Source organism: Symphalangus syndactylus, chromosome 2 (assembly GCF_028878055.3).
Source record: "Symphalangus syndactylus isolate Jambi chromosome 2, NHGRI_mSymSyn1-v2.1_pri, whole genome shotgun sequence".
Taxonomy (NCBI): domain Eukaryota; kingdom Metazoa; phylum Chordata; class Mammalia; order Primates; family Hylobatidae; genus Symphalangus; species Symphalangus syndactylus.
The window spans coordinates 63,923,837-63,948,883 of record NC_072424.2 but is presented as its reverse complement, the minus strand read 5'-3'; the positions used below and the strand labels follow the sequence as shown (position 1 = coordinate 63,948,883).

The window sequence follows — 25,047 nt, the reverse complement described above, 5'->3', positions numbered from 1 at the left end:
TATATTAAATAATGAAACTTAAGAATGTTTGGTGTTCCTAAGGAAGATGAGAAATCTAAATATTTGGAAAACTTATTTGAGAGAATAATCAAGTAAAACTTCTCTGATTTTGCTACAGATCTAGACATCCAAATAGCAAAGACTTAAAGAATACCTGGGAATTCACTTCAAAAAGATCATCACCTAGACACCTAGTCATCAGGTTATCTAAAGTCAAGATGAAGGAAAGAATCTGAAGAGCTGTGAGGAAAAAACATCAGATAACCTATATATATATATATATATAAAAAACCTATCAGATTAACAGCAGATCTCTCAGCAGAAACCCTACAAGCTAGAAGGGAGTGGGGCCCTATATTTAGCCTTCTTAAACAATTGTCAGCCAAGAATCTCGTATCCCATGAAACTGAGCTTTATAGATGAAGGAAAGATACAGTCTTTTTCAGACAAACAAATCGTGAGATTATTTACTACCACCAAGCTGGCACTATAAGAACTGCTAAAAGGAGTTCTAAATCTTAAAACAAAACCTTGAAGTACAATAAAATAGAACCTCCAAAAAGCATAAATCCCACAAGGGTTATAAAATAGTAACACAATGGAAAAAAAAGAAAGGTATTCAGGCAACAACTAGCATGTTGAACAGAATAGTACCTCACATCTCAATATTAATATTTAATGTAAATGGCCTAAATGCACCACTTAAAAGGTACAGAATGGAAGAATGAATAAAAATTCACCAACCAAGTATCTGCTGTTTTTAAGAAACTCATCTAACACATAAGGACTCACATAAGCTTAAAATAAAGGGGTGAAAAAAGATATTTCATATAAATAGGCACCAAAATTGAGCCAGAGTAGCTATTCTTGTCTCAGACGAAACAGACTTTAAAGTAACAGCAGTTAAAAAAAAAAAAACAAAAAAAACAAAATAAAACATTATATAATTATAAAAGGGCTTGTCCGGCCGGGCGCGGTGGCTCAAGCCTGTAATCCAAGCACTTTGGGAGGCCGAGGCGGGCGGATCACGAGGTCAGCAGATCGAGACCACGGTGAAACCCCGTCTGTACTAAAAATACAAAAAATTAGCCGGGCGCAGTGGCGGGCGCCTGTAGTCCCAGCTACTCAGGAGGCTGAGGCAGGAGAATGGCGTGAACCTGGGAGGCGGAGCTTGCAGTGAGCCGAGATTGCGCCACTGCACTCCAGCCTGGACGACAGAGCGAGACTCTGTCTCAAAAAAAAAAAAAAAAAAAAAAAAAAGGGCTTGTCCAACAGGAAAATATCACAAACCTAAATATATATGCACCCAACACTGGAGATCCCAAATTTATGAAACAATTACTATTAGACATAAGAAATGAGATAGAGGGCAACACAATAATGGTGAGAGACTTCAATACTCCACTGACAGCACTAGAGAGGTTTTCAGGACAGAAACTCAACAAAGAAACAATGGACTTAAACTATACCAGAGAACAAATGGACTTAACAGATATTTACAGAACATTCTACCCAACAACTGCAGAATATGCATTCTATTCATCAGCACGGGGAACATTCTCCAAGACAGACCATATGACAGGCCACAAAACAAGTCTCAACAAATTTAAGAAAATCAAAATATATCAAGTACTCTGTCAGACCAGAGTGGAATAAAATTGGAAATCAACTACAAAAGGGAATCCTTAAAAACCTGCAAGTACATTAAAATTAAATAACCTGCTCCTAAATAATCATTGGGTCAAAAATGAAATCAAGATTTCCTTGAACTGAATAATAATAGTGAGACAGCCTATCAAAACCTCTGGGATATGTCAAAAGCAGGGCTAAAAGGAAAGTTGATAGCATTAAACGGTTAGATCAAAAAGTCTAAAAAAGCACTAATAAACAATCTAATGTCACACCTGAAGGAACTAGAGAAACAAGAACAAACCAACCCCAAACGCAACAGAAGAAAAGAAGTAATAAAGATCAGGCAGAACCAAATGAAATCGAAACAAAAAAAAAATACAAAAGATAAATGAAACAAAAAGCTAGTTATTTGAAAAGATAAACAAAATTGATAGACCATTAGCAAGATGATCCAAGAAAAGAAGATAGAAGATCCAAATAAGATCAATTAGAAATGAAATGGGAGATATTACAACCAATACCACAGAAATACAAAAGATCCTTCAAGGCTACTACGAAAACCTGTATGCACACAAATTAGAAAACCTAGAAAAGCTGGACAAATTCCTGAAAATATACAACCCTCCTATATTAACCAGGAAGAAACATGAACTCTGAATAGACCAAGAACTAGCAGGAAGATTAAAATGGTAATAAAAGAATTGCCAATAAAAAAAGTCCAAGACCAGATGAATTCACAGCTGAATTCTATTAAGCATTCAAAGAAGTGGTACTAATCCTATTAACACTATTCCAAAAGATAGAGAAAGAGAGGGAATTCTCCCTAAATCATTCTATGAAGTCAGTATTATTCCTATACCAAAACCAGGAAAGGGCATAACAACAACAATAACAACAACAAAAACCTGCAGATCAATATCTATGATGAATATAGATGCAAAAATCCTCAACAAAATACTAGGTAACTGAATCCAGTAGCATATCAAAACGATAATCCACCACGATCAAGTGGGTTTTATACCAGGAATGCAGGGATGGTTTAATATATGCAAGTTAACAAATAGGATACATCACATAAGCAGAATTAAAAACTAAGAGAAATGCAAATCAAAACCACAATGAGATACCATCTCACACCAGTTAGAATGGCAATCATTAAAAAGTCAGGAAACAACACGTGCTGGAGAGGATGTAGAGAAATAGGAACACTTTTACATTGTTGGTGGGACTGTAAACTAGTTCAACGATTGTAGAAGTCAGTGAGGCAATTCCTCAGGGATTTAGAACTAGAAATACCATTTGACACAGCCATCCCATTACTGGGTATATACCAAAAGGATTAGAAATCACACTGCTATAAAGAAACATGCAGACATATGTTTATTGAGGCACTATTCACAATAGCGAAGACTTGGAACCAACCCAAATGTCCAACGATAATAGACTGGATTAAGAAAATGTGGCACATATACACCATGCAATACTATGCAGCCATAAAAAAGGATTAGTTCATGTCCTTTGTAGGACATGGATGAAGCTGGAAACCATCATTCTCAGTAAACTATCGCAAAGACAAAAAAACAAACACCGCATGTTCTCACTCATAGGTGGGAATTGAACAATGAGAACATGTGGACACAGGAAGGGGATCATCACACACCGGGGCCTGTTGTGGGGTGGGGGAAGAGGGGAGGGATAGCATTAGGAGATATACCTAATGTTAAATGATGAGTTAATGGGTGCAGCACACCAACATGGCACATGTATACATATGTAACAAACCTGCACATTGCGCATATGTACCCTAAAACTTAAAGTATAATAAAAAACTAAAATTACATGATCATTTCAATAGACACAGGAAAAACATTTGACAAAATCCAGTAACCCTTTATGATTAAAACCCTTAACAAATTTTTTATTGCATCTATTTGATTCTTCTCTCTTTTCTCCTTTAATAGTCTTGCTAGCGGTCTATCAATTTTGTTGATCTTTTCACAAAACCAGCTCCTGGATTCATTAATTTTTTGAAGGGTTTTTTGTGTCTCTATTTCCTTCAGTTCTGCTCGGATTTTAGTTATTTCTAGCCTTCTGCTAGCTTTTGAATGTGTTTGCTCTTGCTTTTCTAGTTCTTTTAATTGTGATGTTAGGGTGTCAATTTTGGATCTTTCCTGCTTTCTCTTGTGGGCATTTAGTGCTATAAATTTCCCTCTACACACTGCTTTGAATGTGTCCCAGAGATTCTGGTATGTTGTGTCTTTGTTCTCGTTGGTTTCAAAGAACATCTTTATTTCTGCCTTCATTTCATTATGTACCCAGTAGTCATTCAGGAGCAGGTTGTTCAGTTTCCATGTAGTTGAGCAGTTTTGAGTGAGTTTCTTAATCCTGAGTTCTAGTTTGATTGCACTGTGGTCTGAGGGACAGTTTGTTTTAATTTCTGTTCTTTTACATTTGCTGAGGAGAGCTTTACTTCCAACTATGTGGTCAATTTTGGAATACGTGTGGTGTGGTGCTGAAAACAATGTATATTCCGTTGATTTTGGGTGGAGAGTTCTGTAGATGTCTATTAGGTCCACTTTGTGCAGAGCTGAGTTCAACTCCTGGATATCCTTGTTAACATTCTGTCTCGTTGATCTGTCTAATGTTGACAGTGGGGTGTTAAAGTCTCCCATTATTATTGTGTGGGAGTTTAAGTCCCTTTGCAGGTCACTCAGGACTTGCTTTATGAATCTGGGTGCTCCTGTGTTGGGTGCATATATATTTAGGATAGTTAGCTCTTCTTGTTGAATTGATCCCTTTACCATTATGTAATGGCCTTCTTTGTCTCTTTTGATCTTCGTTGGTTTAAAGCCTATTTTATCAGAGACTAGGATTGCAACCCCTGCCTTTTTTTGTTTTCCATTTCCTTGATAGAACTTCCTCCACCCCTTTATTTTGAGTCTATGTGTGTCTCTGCATGTGAGATCGGTTTCCTGAATACAGCACACTGATGGGTCCTGACTCCTTATCCAGTTGGCCGGTCTATGTCTTTTAATTGGAGAATTTAGCCCATTTACATTTAAAGTTAATATTGTTATGTGTGAATCTTATCCTGTCATTATGATGTTAGTTGGTTATTTTGCTCGTTAGTTGTTGCAGTTTCTTCATAGCTTCGATGGTCTTTACAATTTGGCATGTTTTTGCAGTGGCTGGTACCGGTTGTTCCTTTCCATGTTTAGTGCTTCCTTCAGGAGCTCTTTTAGGGCACGCCTGGTGGTGACAAAATCACTCAGCGTTTGCTTGTCTGTAAAGTATTTTATTTCTCCTTCACTTATGAAGCTTAGTTTGGCTGGACACGAAATTCTGGGTTGAGAATTCTTTTCTTTAAGAATGTTGAATATCAGCCCCCACTCTCTTCTGGCTTGTAAAGTTTCTGCCGAGAGATCAGCTGTTAGTCTGATGGGCTTCCCTTTGTGGGTAACCCGACCTTTCTCTCTGGCTGCCCTTAATATTTTTTCCTTCATTTCAACTTTGGTGAATCTGACAATTATGTGTCTTGGAGTTGCTCTTCTCGAGGAGTATCTTTGTGGCTTTCCATCAGAGAATACTACAAACACCTCTAGGCAAATAAACTAGAAAATCTAGAAGAAATGGATAAATTCCTCGACAAATACACCCTCCCAAGACTAAACCAGGAAGAAGTTGAAACTCTGAATAGACCAATAACAGGTTCTGAAATTGTGGCAATAATCAATAGCTTACCAACCAAAAAGAGTCCAGGACCTGATGGATTCACAGCCGAATTCCACCAGAGGTACAAGGAGGAACCGGTACCATTCCTTCTGAAACTATTCCAATCGATAGAAAAAGAGGGAATCCTCCCTAACACATTTTATGAAGCCAGCATCGTCCTGATACCAAAGCCTGGCAGAGACATAACCAAAAAAGAGAATTTCAGACCAATATCCTTGATGAACATTGACGCAAAAATCCTCAATAAAATACTGGCAAACTGAATCCAGCAGCACATCAAAAAGCTTATCCACCATAATCAAGTGGGCTTCATCCCTGGGATGCATGGCTGGTTCAACATACGCAAATCAATAAATGTAATCCAGCATATAAACAGAACCAAAGACAAAAACCACATGATTATCTCAATATATACAGAAAAGGCCTTTGACAAAATTCAACAACCCTTCATGATAAAAACTCTCAATAAATTAGGTATTGATGTGATGTATCTCAAAATAATAAGAGCTATCTACGACAAACCCACAGCCAATATCATACTGAATGGGCAAAAACTGGAAGCATTCCCTTTGAAAACTGACACATGACAGGGATGCCCTCTCTCACCGCTCCTATTCAACATAGTGCTGGAAGTTCTGGCCAGAGCAATCAGGCAGGAGAAGGAAATAAAGGGTATTCAATTAGGAAAAGAGGAAGTCAAATTGTCCCTGTTTGCAGATGACATGAATGTATATCTAGAAAACCCCATTGTCTCAGCCCAAAATCTCCTTAAGCTGATTAGCAACTTCAGCAAAGTCTCAAGATACAAAATCAATGTACAAAAATCACAAGCATTCTTGTACACCAATCACAGACAAACAGAGAGCCAAATCATGAGTGAACTCCCATTCACAATTGCTTCGAAGAGAATAAAATACCTAGGAATCCAACTTACAAGGGATGTGAAGGACCTCTTCAAGGAGAACTACAAGCCACTGCTCAATGAAATAAAAGAGGTTACAAACAAATGGAAGAACATAACATGCTCATGGGTTGGAAGAATCAATATTGTGAAAATGGCCATACTGCCCTAGGTAATTTATATATTCAATGCCATCCCCATCAAGCTACCAATGACTTTCTTCACAGAATTGGAAAAAACTATTTTAAAGTTCATATGGAACCAAGAAAGAGCCCGCATCACCAAGTCAATCCTAAGCCAAAAGAACAAAGCTGGAGGCATCATGCTACCTGACTTCAAACTACACTACAAGGCTACAGTAACCAAAACAGTATGGTACTGGTACCAAAACAGAGACATAGATCAATGGCACAGAACAGAGCCTTCAGAAGTGATGCCGCATATCTACAACTATCTGATCTTTGACAAACCTGACAAAAACAAGAAATGGGGAAAGGATTCCCTATTTAATAAATGGTGCTGGGAAAACTGGCTAGCCACATGTAGAAAGCTGAAACTGGATCCCTTCCTTACACCTTATACAAAAATTAATTCAAGACGGATTAAAGTCTTAAATGTTAGACCTAAAACCATTAAAATCCTACAAGAAAACCTAGGCAATACCATTCAGGACATAGGCGTGGGCAAGGACTTCATGTCTAAAACACCAAAAGCAATGGCAACAAGAGCCAAAATTGACGAATGGGATCTAATTAAACTAAAGAGCTTCTGCACAGCAAAAGAAACTACCGTCAGAGTGAATAGGCAACCTACAGAATGGGAGAAAATTTTTGGAACCTACTCATCTGACAAAGGGCTAATATCCAGAATCTACAATGAACTCAAACAAATTTACAAGAAAAAAACAAACAACCCCATCAAAAAGTGGGCAAAGGACATGAACAGATACTTCTCAAAAGAAGACATTTATGCAGCCAAAAAACACATGAAGAAATGCTCCTCATCACTGGCCATCAGAGAAATGCAAATCAAAACCACAGTGAGATACCATCTCACACCAGTTAGAATGGCCATCATTAAAAAATCAGGAAACAACAGGTGCTGGAGAGGATGTGGAGAAATAGGAACACTTTAACACTGTTGGTGGGACGGTAAACTAGTTCAACCATTGTGGAAGTCAGTGTGGCGATTCTTCAGGGATCTAGAACTAGAAATACCACTTGACCCAGCCATCCCATTACTGGGTATATACCCAAAGAACTATAAATCACGCTGCTATAAAGACACATGAACACGTATGTTTATTGCGGCACTATTCACAATAGCAAAGACTTGGAACCAACCCAAATGTCCAACAACGATAGACTGGATTAAGAAAATGTGGCACATTTACACCATGGAATACTATGCAGCCATAAAAAAGGATGAGTTCGTGTCCTTTGTAGGGACATGGATGAAACTGGGAACCATCATTCTCAGTAAACTATCGCAAGGACAAAAAACCAAACACCGCATGTTCTCACTCACAGGTGGGAATTGAACAACGAGAACTCATGGATACAGGAAGGGGAACATCACACTCTGGGGACTGTTGTGGGTTTGGGGGAGGGACAGCATTAGGAGATATATCTAATGCTAAATGACGAGTTAATGGGTGCAGGAAATCAACATGGCACATGGATACATATGTAACAAACCTGCACATTGTGCACATGTACCCTAAAACCTAAAGTATAATAATAATAAAAAAAAGAAAAAAAGAGAATCTCAAGTTAAAAACCTAACATCATGCCCAGAAGAACTAGAAAAACAAAAGGATACAAATTTCAAAGCTAACAGAAAGAAAGAAATAACCAAAATCAAAGTTGAAATGAGTGAAATTGAGACACGAAAATCCATACAAAAGATAAACTAACCAAAAGTTGGTTATTTGAAAGAACAAATAGGATTGATAGACTGCTAGCTAGACTAATAAAGAAAAAATTTAAATAGATTCTAATAAAAATAATTTAAAATGACAAAGGAGACATTACCACTGGTTCCACAGAGCTACAAAAATCCTTCAAAGACTATTATCAACACCTCTATGCACACAAACTAGAAAAGCTAGATGAAATTGATAAATTTCTAGAATCAGACAACTTTCCAGCACTGGAATATGAAGAAAATGAATACTTGAACAGACCAATAATGAATTCCAAAATTGAATCACTAATAAAAAGTCTACCAACCAGAAAAAACCCTGGACCACAAAGATTCACAGCTAAATTCTGCCACATATGTTATGAAGAGTTTGTTCTAATCCTACTGAAACTATTCCAAAGAATTAAGGAGAAAGGACTCCTCCCTACCTCATTCTATGAGGCAGCATCATTCTGATACAAAACCTGGTAGAGATACAGGAAAAGAAAACTTCACGCCAATATCCCTGATGAACTTAGATACACAAATCTTGAACAGAATACTATCAAATCAAATGCAGCAGCAAATAAAAAAGCTAATCCAATATGATCAAGTAGGATTTATGCCGATGATGCAAGTTTGGTTCAATATACACAAATCAATAAATGTGACTCTACATATGATAGCTTTAGAAAAGTTTCAGTATACAAAATACATGTACAAAAATCAGTGGCATTTATATACAACAAGATGTCCAAGCTAAGAGCTAAATCAATAGCACAATCCTATTCACAATAGCCACAAAAAGAATAAAATATCTAGAAATAGTTAACCAGGAATCACATAAGCAGAAATAAACCCAAAAAGCACATGATCATCTCAATAAATGCAGAAAAGCCTTTTGATAAAATCGAACATCTCTTCATGCTAAAAACCTTCAACAAACTAGGCATTGAAGGTACATAATTTAAATTAAAAAGAGCCTTCTATGACAAACCCACAGGCAACATCATACTGAATGTGCAAAATCTGGAAGTAACAAAAAAAGCATGGTGCTTATACAAAAACAGACTCATAGACCAATGGGACAGGTTAGAGAACCCAAAAATAAAGCAACACACCTACAACCATCTGATCTTTGACAATATCAACGATAACAAGCAATGGGAAAGAAATTCCTATTAAATAAATGGTGCTGGGATAACTAGCTAGCCATATGCAGAAGACTAAAACTGGACCACTTCCTTTCACCATATATAAAAATCAACTCAAGACAGATTAAAGAGTTAAACATGAAACCTAAAACTATAAAACCCCTAGAAGAAAACCTAGGAAATACCATTCTGGACATAAGCCTTGCCAAATATTTCATGACAAAGACTCCAAAAGCAATTGTGACAAAAACAAAAATTAACAAGTAAAACCTGATTAAAGAACTTATGCACAGCAAAATAAACTATCAGTAAACAATCTAAAGAATGGGAGAAAGTGTGCAAACTATGCATCTGACAAAGGTCTAATATTAAGAATCTACAAGAAACATATATCAACAAGCAAAAAACAACCTATCTACTGTGGATGGTGAGAAAAAAAAAGATGTTTTTTAAAAATGTTAAATATGTAAAGAACACAAATAGACACTTCTCAAAAGAAGACATACCAGCAGCCAACAATCATATGGGAAAATCATCAACATCACTGATCATTAAAGAAATGCAAATCAAAATCACAATGAGATACCATGTCACACCAGTCAGAATGGTTATTATTAAAAAGTCAAAAAATCTACAGATGCTGCTGAGGCTATGGACACAAGTGAAAGCTTATACACTGCTTCTAGGAATGTAAATTTGTTCATGCATGTGAAAAGCACTTTGGTGATTTCTCAAAGAATTTAAAACCAGTACCATTCAACCCAGCAATCCCAGAGCTGAGTATATACCCAAAGGAATATTAATTGCTCTACCACAAATATATTTGCATGTATATGTTCATCACAGCACTATTCACAACAGCAAAGACGTAAAATCAACCTCAGTGCCCATCAACTATGGACTGGATATTGAAATTGTGGTACATATACACCATGGAATACTGCACAACCATAAAAAAGAACGAAATCATGTTCTTTGCAGCAACATGGATAGAGCTGGAAGCCACTATCCTAAGCAAATTAATGTAGGAATAAAAACCCAATATTTCATGCTGTCATCTATAAGTGGAGGCCAAACATTGAGTACACATGGACACAAAGAGAAATAAACACCAGAGCTTACTTGAGGGTGGAAAGTGGGAGGAGGATGAGGACTGAAAATCTACCTATAGTATATTATGCTCACTACCTAGGTGACAAAATCACTTGCACTGTGTACCCCCACAACACATATTTACCCATGTCACGCACCTGCATGTTTACCCCTGAACCCCAAATAAAAGTTGGAAGGTAAAAGAAGAGCATAAACAAATCATTCCTGGAAAAGACATAAAATAATTGCTCAAACTAAGTGCTATGGTCTACTGTGAAAGGAATTCTTTTCAGATTATCTCAGGTTGACAGAAGTGTTACTAAGCTCATGCTTTTGCACAGAGCAGTTAGATGAAATAGAAGGTATTCCTTCTCTCCAAGCATTTAACCAAATCAAATAAATTGTATGATGTACTTCAGGAATTTAACTGTAGTCACATAACTATGTTCTTCATTTTTGCCCATTACCTTCAGTTGTTATGCAGCACTTATTGTGTTACAATGCCTTGATCAAAACTTCAATTGTAATATTCTATTATACTTCTAATATTGAACTGTTAAGTGTCATGTTTGATTTTGGCATTTGTAGATACCCTTTATCAGGGTAAAAAAATGATCTTCCTTTTTTTATTTTATATATATGAGACAAGTATTTTTATTTCATATATATGTGTATATATATGAAAGAAGAGGCATTGCCTATATATATATGTATAGATACATGAAAGAAGAGGCACTGCCTATATATATATATATGAGATGAGAAAAGGAGGATAGATTACGTTTATACATGGCTTGATTTAATTTAGTAAAATTTTTAATAATTTTTGACACATATTTATTTCTCAGTGTCTTTACCTTGATTTGGTATCAAGGTAATATTAGCTATATAAAATGAGTTGGAGCATGTGGCACAGTTTTTGTTCTCTCTCTCTTCTAAGGTAACAGAAATCCCTAGACATCTGAATAATAAAGCCTCCAGACACCTGGATGTCCAAAATAAGACTGTATTTTTCAGCCTCCCTTGCAAATTTGTGTGACCATGTAACTAAGCTTTGATTTATGGGATATAAGGTAACTTTAGGGATGTGGTTTTTTAGAAAGAGGTCCCCTGAGACCCTCTGAAGGAAGCAGATTGCTTCTACAGGACTCAGTAGACAACCCAATACTGTGAGTGCGCAAACTGTAGAAGTGAGAAAGGGGGATTGTCCACCCACAAATACACACCCTCACTGGGGAAACTAAAGGTTTAGATCACAGGAGAAGAGTCTGACCTTACCTGGGGTTGAGTCAATTTAGAGAGCTGAACAAAATACATGGGTGGAGAAAGCAATGGAAAAAGTCCTGTGGGCTTGCTGGGTATCCTAGCAAGCTATTTCTCCCTTGCCTCACAGGGGTCCTTGGGGAGGTCTGCCAGAGGCACTAGAAAAAGGCCACAGGAAGAAAAATCCTCTAGCTGAACTTCGTAACAATTGGAAGTGATCGAGATGTTTACTGGCCAGAACTTGGGGAAGGGTATGAATCTGGTGTGCCGACTTCATGGGGGTGGGTAGCGGGGGGAGCAAGAAAGCCTTACTTGCTTTCACAGTTGGGAGACGGGTATCCTGGGGCAAGTTCTCAGCCCTACTCACCCACTGCCTCAAACAGACTCAGTGCCATTGGATGGGGCATGGTGAGAGTGACACCAGACCTTTGGGTTGCATGGGAACTGGGTGACGTCTATGATGGCTGGCTTTCCCCCACTTTCCTGACAACCTGCATGACACAGTAGAGACAGCCATAATCCTCTTAGGAAAATAACTCCATTGACCTGGGAACCACACCCCCATCCCCCAAGGATGAGTCTAAGCTCAGACATGCCTAGCCCTGAACCCACCTAATGGTCATTCCCTACCCACCTTGGTAGCTGAAGACAAAGGGTATATAATCTTGGGAGTTCTAGGGCTCTGCCCACCACCTGTTCCTCCCCATGCTACCACAACTGATGTTCTCTTGAAAGAACCACCTCCCAACAGGAGGACAACCAGCACAAAAATATTGCATTAAACAACCAAAGCTAAGGAACCTTACAGAGTCCATTTCACCCCCCTGCCACTTCCACTGGAGCAGGTGCTGATATCCACTGCTGAGAGATCCACAGATGTTTCACATCACAAAATGTTGTACAGACAACTCCCAGTACAAGCCCAGAGCCTGGAAGGCTTGCTGGGTGGCGAGATCCAGAAGAGAGATAACAATCACTACAGCTCAGCTCTCAGGAAGCCATATCCCTAGGAAAAGCGGGAGAGTACTACATCATAGAAACACCCCTGGGACAAAAGAATATGAAAAGCAACCTTGAGCCCTATACCTTCCCTCTGACATAGCCTACCCAGATGAGAAGGAACCAGAAAACCAACTCTGGTAATATGACAAAACAAGGTTTTTTAACACACCCCTAAAATCACACTAGCTCACCACCAATGGATCCAAAACAAGAAGAAATCCCTGATTTACCTAAAAAAGAATTCAGAAGGTTAGTTATTATGCTAATCAGGGAGGCACCAGAGAAAGGTGAAGCTCAATTTAAGAAAGTACAAAAAAGATACAAGAAATGGGAGGATAAATTTTCAATGAAATAGATAGCATAAATAAAAAACAATCAAAACTTCAGGAAACAATGGGCAGACTTATAGAAATGCAAAATTCTCTGGAAAGTCTCAGCAATAGAATCAAACAAGCAGAAGAAAGAACTACAGAGCTCAAAGACAAGGTTTTTGAATTAACCCAATCTAACAAGGACAAAGAAAAGCATAAAATATAAACAAAGCCTCCAGGAAGTCTGAGATTATGTTAAATGACCAAACCTAAGAATAATTGGTATTCCTGAGGAAGAAGAGAAATCTGAAAGTTTGGAAAATATATTTGGGGGAATAATTAAGGAAAACTTTCCTGGGTTTGCTAGAGACCTAGACATCCAAATACCCAAACACAAGAAGCACAAAGAACACCCGGGAAATTCATCACAAAAAGATCACCTGGGCACATTGTCATCAGGTTATCTAAAGTTAAGACAAAGGAAAGAATCTTAATTGCTGTGAGGCAAAAGCACCAGGTAACATATATATTAAAAAAAAAAAAAAAAACTCTATCAGATAAACAGCAGATTTCTCAGCAGAAACCCTAACAAGCTAGAAGGGATTTGGGCCCTATCTTCAACCTCCTCAAACAAAGCAATTATCAGCCAAGAATTTTGTATCCAGTGAAACTAAGCTTCAGAAGTTAAGGAAAGATATAGTCTTTCTCAGACAAACAAATGCTGAAAGAATTTGCGACTACCAAGCCAGCACTACAAGAACTGCTAAAAGGAACTCTAAATTTTAAAACAAATACTGGAAATGCATCAAAACAGAACCTCTTTAAAGCATAACTCTCATAGGACATATATAATAAAAATATAATTTAAAAAACCCAAAGGAATACAGGCAACAAATAGCACAATAAATAGAATCATACTTCATATCTCAATACTAACATTGAATGTAAATGGTCTAAATGCTCTACTTAAAGATACAGAATTGCAGAATAAACAAGAATTCATCAACCAACTATCTGCTGTCTTCAAGGGACTCACCTAACACATAAGGACTCATATAAACTCAAGGTAAAGGGGTGAAAAAAGGCATCTCATGCAAATGGACACCAAAAACAAGCAGGAGTAGCTATTCTTATATCAGATAAAAAATAACTTTAAAACAATAGCAGTTTAAAAAGACAAAGAGGGTCATTATATAATAATAAAAGGCCTTGTCCAACAACAACAACAAAATCACAATCCTAAATATATATGCACCTAACACTGGAGCTTCCAAATGTATAAAACAATTACTAACAGACCTAAGAAATGAGATAGACAGCAACACAATAATGGGGGGCTTCAATACTCCACTGACACCACTACACAGGTCATCAAGACAGAAAGTCAATGAAAAAACAATGAATTGAAACTATACTCTGGAAAAAAAAATGGACTTAACAGATATTTAAAGAACATTCTACCAAACAACCACAGAATATACATTCTATTCATCAGTCCATGGAACTTTCTACCAGATAGACCACATGATAGGCCACAAAACAAGCCACAATAAATTTAAGAAAATTGAAATTATATCAAGCACTCTCTCAAACCACAGTGGAATAAAACTGGAAATCAACTCCAAAAGAAACCTTCAAAACCCTACAAATACATGAAAATTAAATAACTTGCCCCTGAATGATCATCAGGACACAAATGAAATTAAGGTGGAAATTAAAAAATTCTTCAAACTGAACAACAATGGTGACACAACCTACCAAAACCTCTTGGATACAGCAAAGGCACTGCTAAGAGGAAAGTTCATAGCCCTAAAGACTTACATCAAAAAGTCTGAAAGAGCACAGACAGACAATCTAAAGTCACACCTCAAGGAACTAGAGAAGCAAGAACAAAGCAAACCCAAATCCAGCAGAAGAAAGGAAATAATAAAAATCAAAGTAGAAATAAACAAAATTGAAAAAAAATACAAAAGATAAATTAAACAAAAAGCTGGTTTTTTGAAAAGATAAATAAAATTGATAGACCATTAGCGGATTAACGAAGAAACAAAGAGAAAAAAATTTAAATAAACTCAATTAGAAATGAAATACCACAGAAATACAAAAGATCTTTCAAGGCTACCATGAACACCTGTATGCTCATAAGCTAGAAAACCTAGAGGAGATGGATAAATTCCTGGGAAGATACAGCCCTCCTAGCTTAAATCAGGAAGAATTAGATACCTTGAACAGACCATTAAATAGCAGCGAGATTGAAATGGCAATAAAAAAATTTTTACCAATAAAAGAAGTCCAGGACCAGATGGATTCACAGCAGAATTCTACCAGACACTGAAAGAAGAATTGGTACCAATTACATTGACACTATTCCCCCAAGACAGAGAAAGAGGAAATCTTTGCTAAATTATTCTATGAAGCCAATATCACCCTAATACCAAAACTAGGAAAAGGACATAGCAACAATAACAAAAAACTGCAGACCAATATCCCTGATGAACATAGATGGAAAAAAACCTCAACAAAATACTAGTTAACTGAACCCAAAAACATATCAAAAAGATAATCCACCGTGACCAAGTGGGTTTTATACCAGAGGTGCAGGGATTATTTAACATACACAAGTCAATAAATTTGACACACCACATAAATATAATTAAAAATGAAAATCACATTATCATCTCAGTAGATGCGGAAAAAGCATTCAACAAAATCCAGCATCCCTTTATGAGTAAAACTCTCAGCAAAATCAGCATACAAGAGACATACCTCAATGTAATAAAGTCAATCTATGAACAACCCACAGCCAATATAATACTGAATGTGAAAAAGTTGAAAGCATTTCATCTGAGAACTGGAACAAGACAAGGATGCCCAATCTCACCACTCCTCTTCAACATAGTACTGCAAGTCCTAGCCACAGCAATCAGGCAAGATAAACAAATAAAGGGCATCCAAATTGGTAAAGAGGAAGTTAAACTGTCAATGTTTGCTGATGATATGATTGTTTACCTAGAAAACCCTAAAGAATCCTCCAGAAAGCTCCTAGAACTGATAAAAGAATTCAGCAGTTTCTGGATACAAAATTAGTGTACACAAATTAGTACCTCATCTATAAACAAACAGCGACCAAGCAGAGAATCAAATCAAGAACTCAACCCCTTTTACAATAGCTGAAAAAAAAAAAAAAAAAAAAAAAGCCTGGGAATATATACCTAGCCAAGGAGGTGAAATACCTCTTCCAAAGAAAACTACAAAACACTGCTGAAAGAAATCATAGACAACACAAACAAATGGAAACACATCCCATGCTCATGAATGGGTAGAATCAATATTGTGAAAATGATCATACTGCCAAAAGCAATCTACAAATTCAATGCAATTCCCATTCAAAATACCACCACCATTCTTTACAGAACTAGAAGAAACAATCCTAAAATTCATATGGAACCAAAATAGCCCACATAACCAAAGCAAGACTAAGCAAAAAGAACAAACCTGGAGGCATCACATCATCTGATTTCAAACTACACTATAAGGCCATATTCACCAAAACAACATGATATTGGTATAAAAATAGGCACAAAGACAAATGGAATAGAATAGAAAATGCAGAAATAAGCCCAAATACTTACACCCAACTGATCTTTGACAAAGCAAACAAAAGCATAAAGTGGGGAAAGGACATCAACAAATGATGCTGGCATAATGGGCAAGCCACATGGAGGAGAATGAAACTGGATTGTCATCTTTCACCTTATACCAAAATCAACTCAAGATGGATCAAGAACTTAAATCTAAGACCTGAAACTATAAAAATTCCAGAAAATAACATTGGAAAATCCCTTCCTGACGTTGGCTTCAGCAAGGATTCATGACCAAGAACCCAAAAGTAAATGTAATAAAAATAAAGATAAATAGATGGAACTTAATTAAACTAAAGAGATTTTACATGACAAAAGGAAGAGTCAGCAGAGTAAACAAACCACCCACAGATTGGGAGAATATCTTCACAATCTATACATCTATCAAAGGACTAGTATCCAGAATCTACAACAAACTCAAACAAATTAGCAAGAAAAACAAACATCAATAGACAATTCTCAAAAGAAGATATACAATGACCAACAAACATGAAAAAATGCTCAACATCACTAATGAGCAGGGAAATGCAAATCAAAACCACAATGCGACACCACCTTAGTCCCTCAATAATGGCCATAATCAAAAAATCAAAGAATAACAGATTTGGCATGGATGCGGTTAACAGGGAACACTTCCACACTGCTGGTGGCAATGTAAACTAGTACAACCACCATGGAAAACAGTGGAGATTCCTTAAACAGCTAAAAGTAGAACTACCATTAGATCCAGCAATCCCACTACTGAGTATCTACCCAGAGAAAAAGAAGTCATATGAAAAACATACTTGCACACATGTTTACAGCAGCACAATTCACAATTGTAAAAATGTGAAACCAACCAAAATACCCATCAATGACTGAATAAAGAAACTGCAATGTGTATATATATACACACACAACAAACTCAGACTCATCATATAGATGGAATACTACTCAGCCATAAAAAGGAATGAATTAAAGGCATTTGCAGTGACCTGGATGAGACTGGAAACTATTATCCTAAGTGAAGTAACTCAGGAATGGAAAACTAAACATTGTATGTTCTCACTGATATTTGGGAGCTAAGCTATGAGGACCCAAAGCATAATAATGACACAGTGGACTTTGGGCACTCAGGGGGAAAGGGTGGGAAGAGGGGGAGGGATAAAAGAATACAAATTGGGTACAGTATACACTGCTTTGGTGATGAGTGCACCAAAATCTCACAAATCACCAATAAAGAATTTGCTCATGGGGACATGGATGAAACTGGAAACCATCATTCTCAGTAAACTATCGCAAGGACAAAAAAACAAACACCGCATGTTCTCACTCATAGGTGGGAATTGAACAGTGAGAACACATGGACACAGGAAGGGGAACATCACACTCCAGGGACTGTTGTGGGGTGGGGGGAGGGGGGAGGGATAGCATTAGGAGATATACCTAATGCTAAATGACGAGTTAATGGGTACAGCACACCAACATGGCACATGGATACATATGTAACAAACCTGCACATTGTGCACATGTACCCTAAAACTTAAAGTATAATAATAATAATAATAATAATAATAATAATAATAAAAGAATTTACTCATGTAACCAAACATCACCAATTCCCCAATAACGTATCAAAAAAAAGAGGTCCCCTTCTTCAAGCCATCCTCTCAGTTATTCACTGAAATGAGAATGCGGTTGTGAGCCTTCTTGGATTATGTGTTCAAAGGCACCACTTTACGTATGATGGGGAAACACAGCAAAAGAAACCTGAGATGCTGAACCTGTAGAGCACTACATTTCCCACAGATGACCTTAAAAAGCAGTCTGCTATACCTGTGCTGGCCAGCTGTCTCCAGGCTATCAAACGAGACAGAAAATAAAACTCTACATATTTTAAGTCATTGTTGTCTTGGTTCCTGTTGAATACAGATAAAGTTATATTTTAACCAATATATAAAGTGCTTCTTCATTTTTTAGTATTCTCTGAAATTTGTAAGGTTAAAATTATCTGTTCCTTCAGTTTTTATAGCAATTGCCTGTGAAATAATCCAGCCATGGTGTTTTATTTGGGGAAAGATTTTAAACTATTGATTGTAGGTTAATAGCTATAGAACCATTAAGATGTTTTATTTCTTCTTGAGCCATTTTAAATAATTTTTATTTTCTAGGAATTTGTCCATTTTACCTAGATTTTTAAATTCATTGTCTGAGATTGCTATTACGGTTAAGAAATAGTAAATTTCAGAGGTCTTGTAAAGGGGCTTTTTTATAAAGAAAATACCTTTCCCCATGGCAAAGTACCAACTGCTATACTCAGCCTTGTTAATATGTTGGATATGTGAAGCAGGAAATGATAGCATTACTTTTAATCCAGTATTCTTATGGTCACTTGTATTTGAAGTAAAAACTGACCACTAAGATGGGACAATGGTGGAATTCTATGTTGTTCTCCGCTAGTTGAGCTTGTATTTTGAGGTCAGTTCAATCTCCCATGAAGATGAACTGCTGCCTAGGTAGAGAACTGATGAGCCCAGCATCATAATAGCAGTATAGGTATGTCTGCCAGATTGTACAGGGCTCCTCCTTGAGGAGCAATGGCGGTAGGGAACTGCTGAGATCTTGTTCAGTTTTGTCATAGAAATTGAACTTACTCCCTTTGGACTCTGATTAACCTCAGAGATTAAGCTGTGTTTGACCATAATTTTCAGTAGTTCATCTAAATTTTATATGGAACAGGAGGTATGTTTGCAACTACCAGCCTCTGCCAAAGCTATTAAATTTACAGGCTTAACAAATACAGCAACCTGGATTAGTTTTTACTTCCTCACTTTTGGTCAAATAACTAAAAAGGCTAAGTGATTTGACTACTACCACACAGGAAATTTATGGAAACTAGTCATTTTCCATGACTCTAAGCCCAGTAGATTTTTTAATTTACCACTTGGTTTCCTTTGCAAAGAGTATGTATACAGTAATATACTGACAATGACTCTTGTAAAATGACTTCTATAGGGTAATGCCAATAATTGATAGCTTTTTTTCCAATTCTATAAGCATTTTCACTTGACTTGACTGAACTAATCACTTCTTAATCCCAGGCATTAAAAAATATGAAAAACACATTAATTGGGTACAGAGCCAAAGGGGAAAAAAAGATAGTTCTCACCCCATCCTACTCTTTCCACCTCTAGCGGAAAAATGTCACAGGTGTGGGTTTGTTTCCACTTGGAACATGATATTAATATTTCTTCCTGGGCCGAGGATAAATGGCACAATTCTCCATTTTTCTCATCCTGGAAAGAATTTAAAAAGTGTGGCTGGGTATCAGAACATAGTTCCATTAGGTTGTATATAGTGACTACAACAGCAGCCCCCGTCTGTGTCAAGATTCCTAACTTTTAGGGTAGACCTCCTAACTTTTGTTCATCAAAACTGAACTGGCTTTTGCCATACCCTCAAACTCAAAAGATCCTAAAGAAAATGATGGAGAATGCTGATAAGAGAAGAGAGGAGTCATTCTCATTGATTTGCTTTGTAAAATAAGGCAGAGAAAAATGGGAGTTCTGTTTACTATTGCCCTAACTATAAAGGAAAACAACTTTAATAATTCAGAACGTTTTCCTCTTGGGCCTTATGGAACAGAACAAAGTTTGATACTTGAGCTTACTTAAACTCTAAACTCCTAACTTTAGCATGACCTTGTTTTTGCTTTTGAACAATTGGGAAATTGTCTGTAAAGAAAAGTTCTCAAACATAAGCCGAAACCTGGTTTCTCTATTTCATCCCAACTCCAAGGAAAATCTATCACAAAAAGAACTTTATGAGTATCTACCAATTTTAAAAAAAATAAGATCAATAGTAACCCCAAAACTACATTACATCTATTTGTTTAGTATAGATGGATTATCTATAATAATAAGTGGATGTTTTGTGGTTTGTTGATGTTGGTTTTTTGTCTGCTTTTTCCTTTATGTACTTTGTTTACATTGTATCTCCATCCTGTTAAATAGCTATAATTGCTTACAATTTAATTACTGTAGCTTTCAAACTACATATTGATTTATTGTTATTGTATTTATTATATAAAACTGCATTAATATAAATATCTTTGCTTCATTTTAATGTTTTTGTTTTTCCATCGATTTTTAAGTTTTTTACAAATTTGAATTTCACTTCACTTAAAATAAAACCACTGTAATTCAATTGTCCATTTACTCAGCTTATGTAGGAGAGCAAATTAAGATTTAGAAGAGTTCATCAAGAATTGTCTGTATTCAGTGGTACTTAGTGGTTCTTATAGGAAGACTGAACATAAAAGCCTAGAAAAAGATAATTTACAGAATGGCTCCTGAACAAGTTTGAGGAATCAGGAAATAGTTGATGTAAATATTTTCTATCTGATCAGTGTGGTTTATCTAGAATTGGACTACAAAAGAAAATAAATGGCAATGGACATCTATTTCCTTGTTTTCCTTTCTATTACTTCATTGCAAACAGGATGCTTTCATTTCTTAGGTATTTTCTGCTAGTATAATTGAAGCTGATGATAAATGTGATAACAATAATAACAACTCACCTTCTTGGGACCATGAAGTGGCTCCACTGGGTGCCATTATTGTTTGACTCATTCTTCTATGAGAAATCAGTCTCAAGACCCCAGTTAAATAAATAAACTATATACCACAAAAGTCTACATTATGACTGTCATTATCCCTTTTATAACCCCCTCTTTTTATAATGCCTCCCTTTTATAATGCCCCTCCTCTTCTATTCATTGTGGGAAGAGCCCTACATTCAGGTTATTTTATCAGAAAAAAAGGTAGAATCTCTTCTTGGCTTATTTCTGGCTAAGAACTAGTCAGAGACATAAGGATTATAACTGACTCAATTTCTTTATTTTATTTCAGGATTCAAAACATAATAAGTTAAAATTAATTTGTTTTTACAGGTAGGTCTCAGTGAATAATCCATAATCAATATTCTACCCTAAACACAAACTTTACTTCTCTTCCAGTGAGACATAGTTATGTCAACATTCAGTGAATTATCCTGGCAGAACTGCTTAGGCTTTTCTTTCTCTTGACATCCAAAAAGTTTCTCACAAAGAGAATTTTAAGAAATTTATTGCTCATTTTATTTGGTGTAGACTAGTCTAAATAATCTAATAAACAGGTAAAGAGAATCACATAAAAAGAACTTCTGTTTGATAGTAAAATACATCTTATAATTTTACAAGGATAACAGATTTCTATTACTACTTGTTTACTTTTTGTCCATAGTTTGCGTTACCACAGTACTTATCAATTGATGAGAAATAATGTGGGCTGGGTTTTTTTAATGTGGCCACTGGATTAAAAAATTAACTTTTCAGTAATCAGCAAAACCTGATAGAATCTATTTTGCTCCTAAGAGAAATCTTCAAGAAAAAGAATTAAAAGAAAAGTTTACAGAATAAATGCCCTAACATAATAGAAGTTTGGAATAAATGTTCACACAGTATTTTTCTTAACTGTTCTACTCCCCAGTGAAAGTGGCAAAAATACTCTCTGTTAGATATTTTCTAATCCTTAAGTGACTTGTCATCTTTATAGAGTGAGAGGTCATTTGGCAAGTGGAAGAGAGTTAGCTTAGACAGTGATGGGTAATCTAATAGGGGTGACAATTTGGGACCACCAAGACATTATTGCAAGCATCTAGGCCTACTATTTATACTGAAATATGTCAGGTCTCCTTAGAGGAAGAATAAAGACTTTGAGACTGAGAATCAGCTATAGGATACCAAGGTTAATACACACAAAAAGAGAAGATAAATGGTGTTTCCCAATTTCTCAAGGAAGAGGGTAACTGATAAGTTTCCATGAGTTAGGAGAAAGTCAAGTTACCTGGGCCTTATCTTGGACCACTTGTTCATAGTTGGCCAGGAAAAGTGTTACGAGTTTCCTGCTGAGTTATCCATCTGCCCACAAATTGAGTTCTTCAAGGAAAAGCATATAAACATTGAAATATCCAAGTATATTTGAGAAGCTTAATAAATAATAACATATTCTGGTTCAAAATAAATCCTTCCTCATCTTTAAGGACAGCTCAGAATTGATAAGAATGGTATAGGTTAATATTTGAGCAAACTGGAATCAGTGATAATAGCCATTGTCATAGGAAATCTACAGTCAACTCTGATCCTAGATGTGAAATATTGAGAAAGTCTTAAGAAGAAAATATACTCAGGGTTAGGAGGATAACTTGGATCTCTTAAAGGAAATAAGTGGAAGCTCAGATAAATCAGTGTTTTTTCTATCCAATGGTAAATGTGCTAAGATATAAAAGAGCAGTAGCTGAGCCACCATACAGGACAAACAACTCTAGTACCCTTCTTCCCTCGAACTGGACTAGCCTCCCAGAGTCTGACATACCAAAAGACCCCTCTCCCCAGGGAGCTGAGTCATCACCGTACTGCTCCATTCCTCCAAGGGCCCAAACAACAGTCGTGCTCAGTCATTCTGGGATTCTTGCTTCTTGCTGCTGCTGTACCTGGCCTCACAGAGTCTGCATTATTGCCAAGACCCACCATCCTGGGGTCTAGAGTCTAGGTTCTACATGGTGCCTCATCCCCAAGGACCCAAGTTGACACTGAGCCTTAGTGGCTCAGGTTTCTAAATTATAGTTATACCCTGTACCCTGGGATTGAACCTTCAGAGTACCCCTTCCTCCCTAGAGTCAGGCCAGGGCTGTGCCCTCCCCATTGGGGGTGGAATCACAGTACAACTGAACCCCCTGGACCCAAGCTGCCAGGGGGTCTCTCAGAGCCACAGATCCTGTTGCTGTGAGCAACCAACCAACCCTGCAATAGAGGGTGAACCTGCATTCCAAGGCCCAAGTGCCACAATAGGTTTGTCAGACTCTGAGCCTAGGACCGTCAGCTCCACATTGTCCAAGCACCTGTATCTGCTGGAATCCTGCTGTTTGGAAACTGTAAGACATAATGAGAAGAGGGATCTCTTCAATTAAGTCTCTCCATTGTGAGGAAAGTGAGAATAGAAAGATCTCAGGAGCTCACATGACAGAGAATATTAATAGACTACACTGCCACCATGACTACTACAAAATTCCAGAGCCTAGGACACTGACGACCTCCAGTTATTGATGATAATGGAAACAACTGAAGAAGCTGCATGTAGACTATATCACTGCAGTTATGCAGAAACAGAATAACCATACCCTTTCTAACCAGCACACTAAGATCTCACTGCAGGCAAAAATCTTTTTCTATGAAATCCACCCAAATGTTGAAAGAAGTGATTGTTCCACCAGATACACAGACATCAACGCAGGGACACACAAAAAAATATGAAAAAGCAAGGAAATATGACACCACCAAAAGACATTAATAACTCTAGTAACTGACATGAATGAAAGGGATATCAACAAATTGCTGGAAAAGGAATTCAAAATAATGAAAAGGAAACTCAATTAGAAACAAAAATACAGATAGATAAATCAACAAAATAAGAAAAACAAATTAATATATGAACAGGAAATTCAACAAAAAGAAGAAATGTTGCAGCCGAAGAATTCAATAATGAAATAAAAAATACAATAGAGAGCTGCAACAGGAGACTTGATTGAGCAGAAGAAAGAATCACTAAACTTGAAGACAGGCATTTGAAATTAACCAGTTTGAAAAAAAGATATAAGAACAAAAAAGAGTAAAGAAAGTTTACAAAACTTACCGGACACCATAAGCCTGTAAATTGTATCATGAGAATTCCAAAAGAAGAAATGGAAAAAGTTTGAAAAAAATAATTTGCTGAAATAATAGCTGAAAACTTACCAAATGTAGGGAAAGATATAGACATCCAAATCTTGGGAGATTAAAAGTCCCCAAATAAATTCAACCCTAAAAGTCCTCCCCGAGGCATTTTATAGTCAAAATGTCATAAGTGAAAGACAAAGAGTGAATTCTAAAAACAACAGGAGAATAGCCCCAAGTTACAATAAGGGAATTTCCATAAAATAAATACAGTTTTTGCAGCAGAAACCTTATAGGAGGGGAGAAAATGAAGATATATTCAAAATATTGAAAGAAGAAAATTGTGATCCATGAACATTATACACAGCCAAGCTATCTTTCAGAAATGAGGGAGAAATAAAATATTTCCCAGGCAACAATTATGAAAGTATGAAAAAGCAGGGTGTTACAGCACCCTCAAAAGATTGCACTAACTTTCTAACATTGGATCCTAACCAAAATAAAAATTTTGATGTTCCAGAAACAGAATTCAAACTATTGATTTTAAAGAAGCTAATGGAGATTCAAAAGAAACCTGAAAATTAACACAAAGAAATCAGAAAATCAATTTGGGATATAAACAAGAAATTGACCAAGTAGATATATATATCTTAATTTAAAAAAAAAAGAAATAAAAAAATGTATTGAA

At 36.5% G+C, this 25,047-nt stretch overlaps 1 long non-coding RNA gene across 2 annotated transcripts in view; it reads right to left on the bottom strand.

The window, feature by feature from the left end:
- LOC129470258 (uncharacterized) overlaps positions 1 to 23,649 on the bottom strand; it is an 83,696-nt gene extending 60,047 nt beyond the window's left edge. Inside the window, exons 1-2 of one of the 2 annotated variants that reach the window (XR_008653194.2) lie at positions 23,549 to 23,649; positions 22,495 to 22,586 (exon numbers count right to left, since the gene is read on the bottom strand). This is a non-coding gene — a long non-coding RNA (uncharacterized lncRNA). Of the gene's footprint in view, positions 1 to 22,494; positions 22,587 to 23,286; positions 23,419 to 23,548 lie in introns of those variants that run through there. The other variant, XR_010116084.1, reaches the window with a different exon arrangement.
- Between the last annotated feature and the right edge of the window lie 1,398 nt (positions 23,650 to 25,047).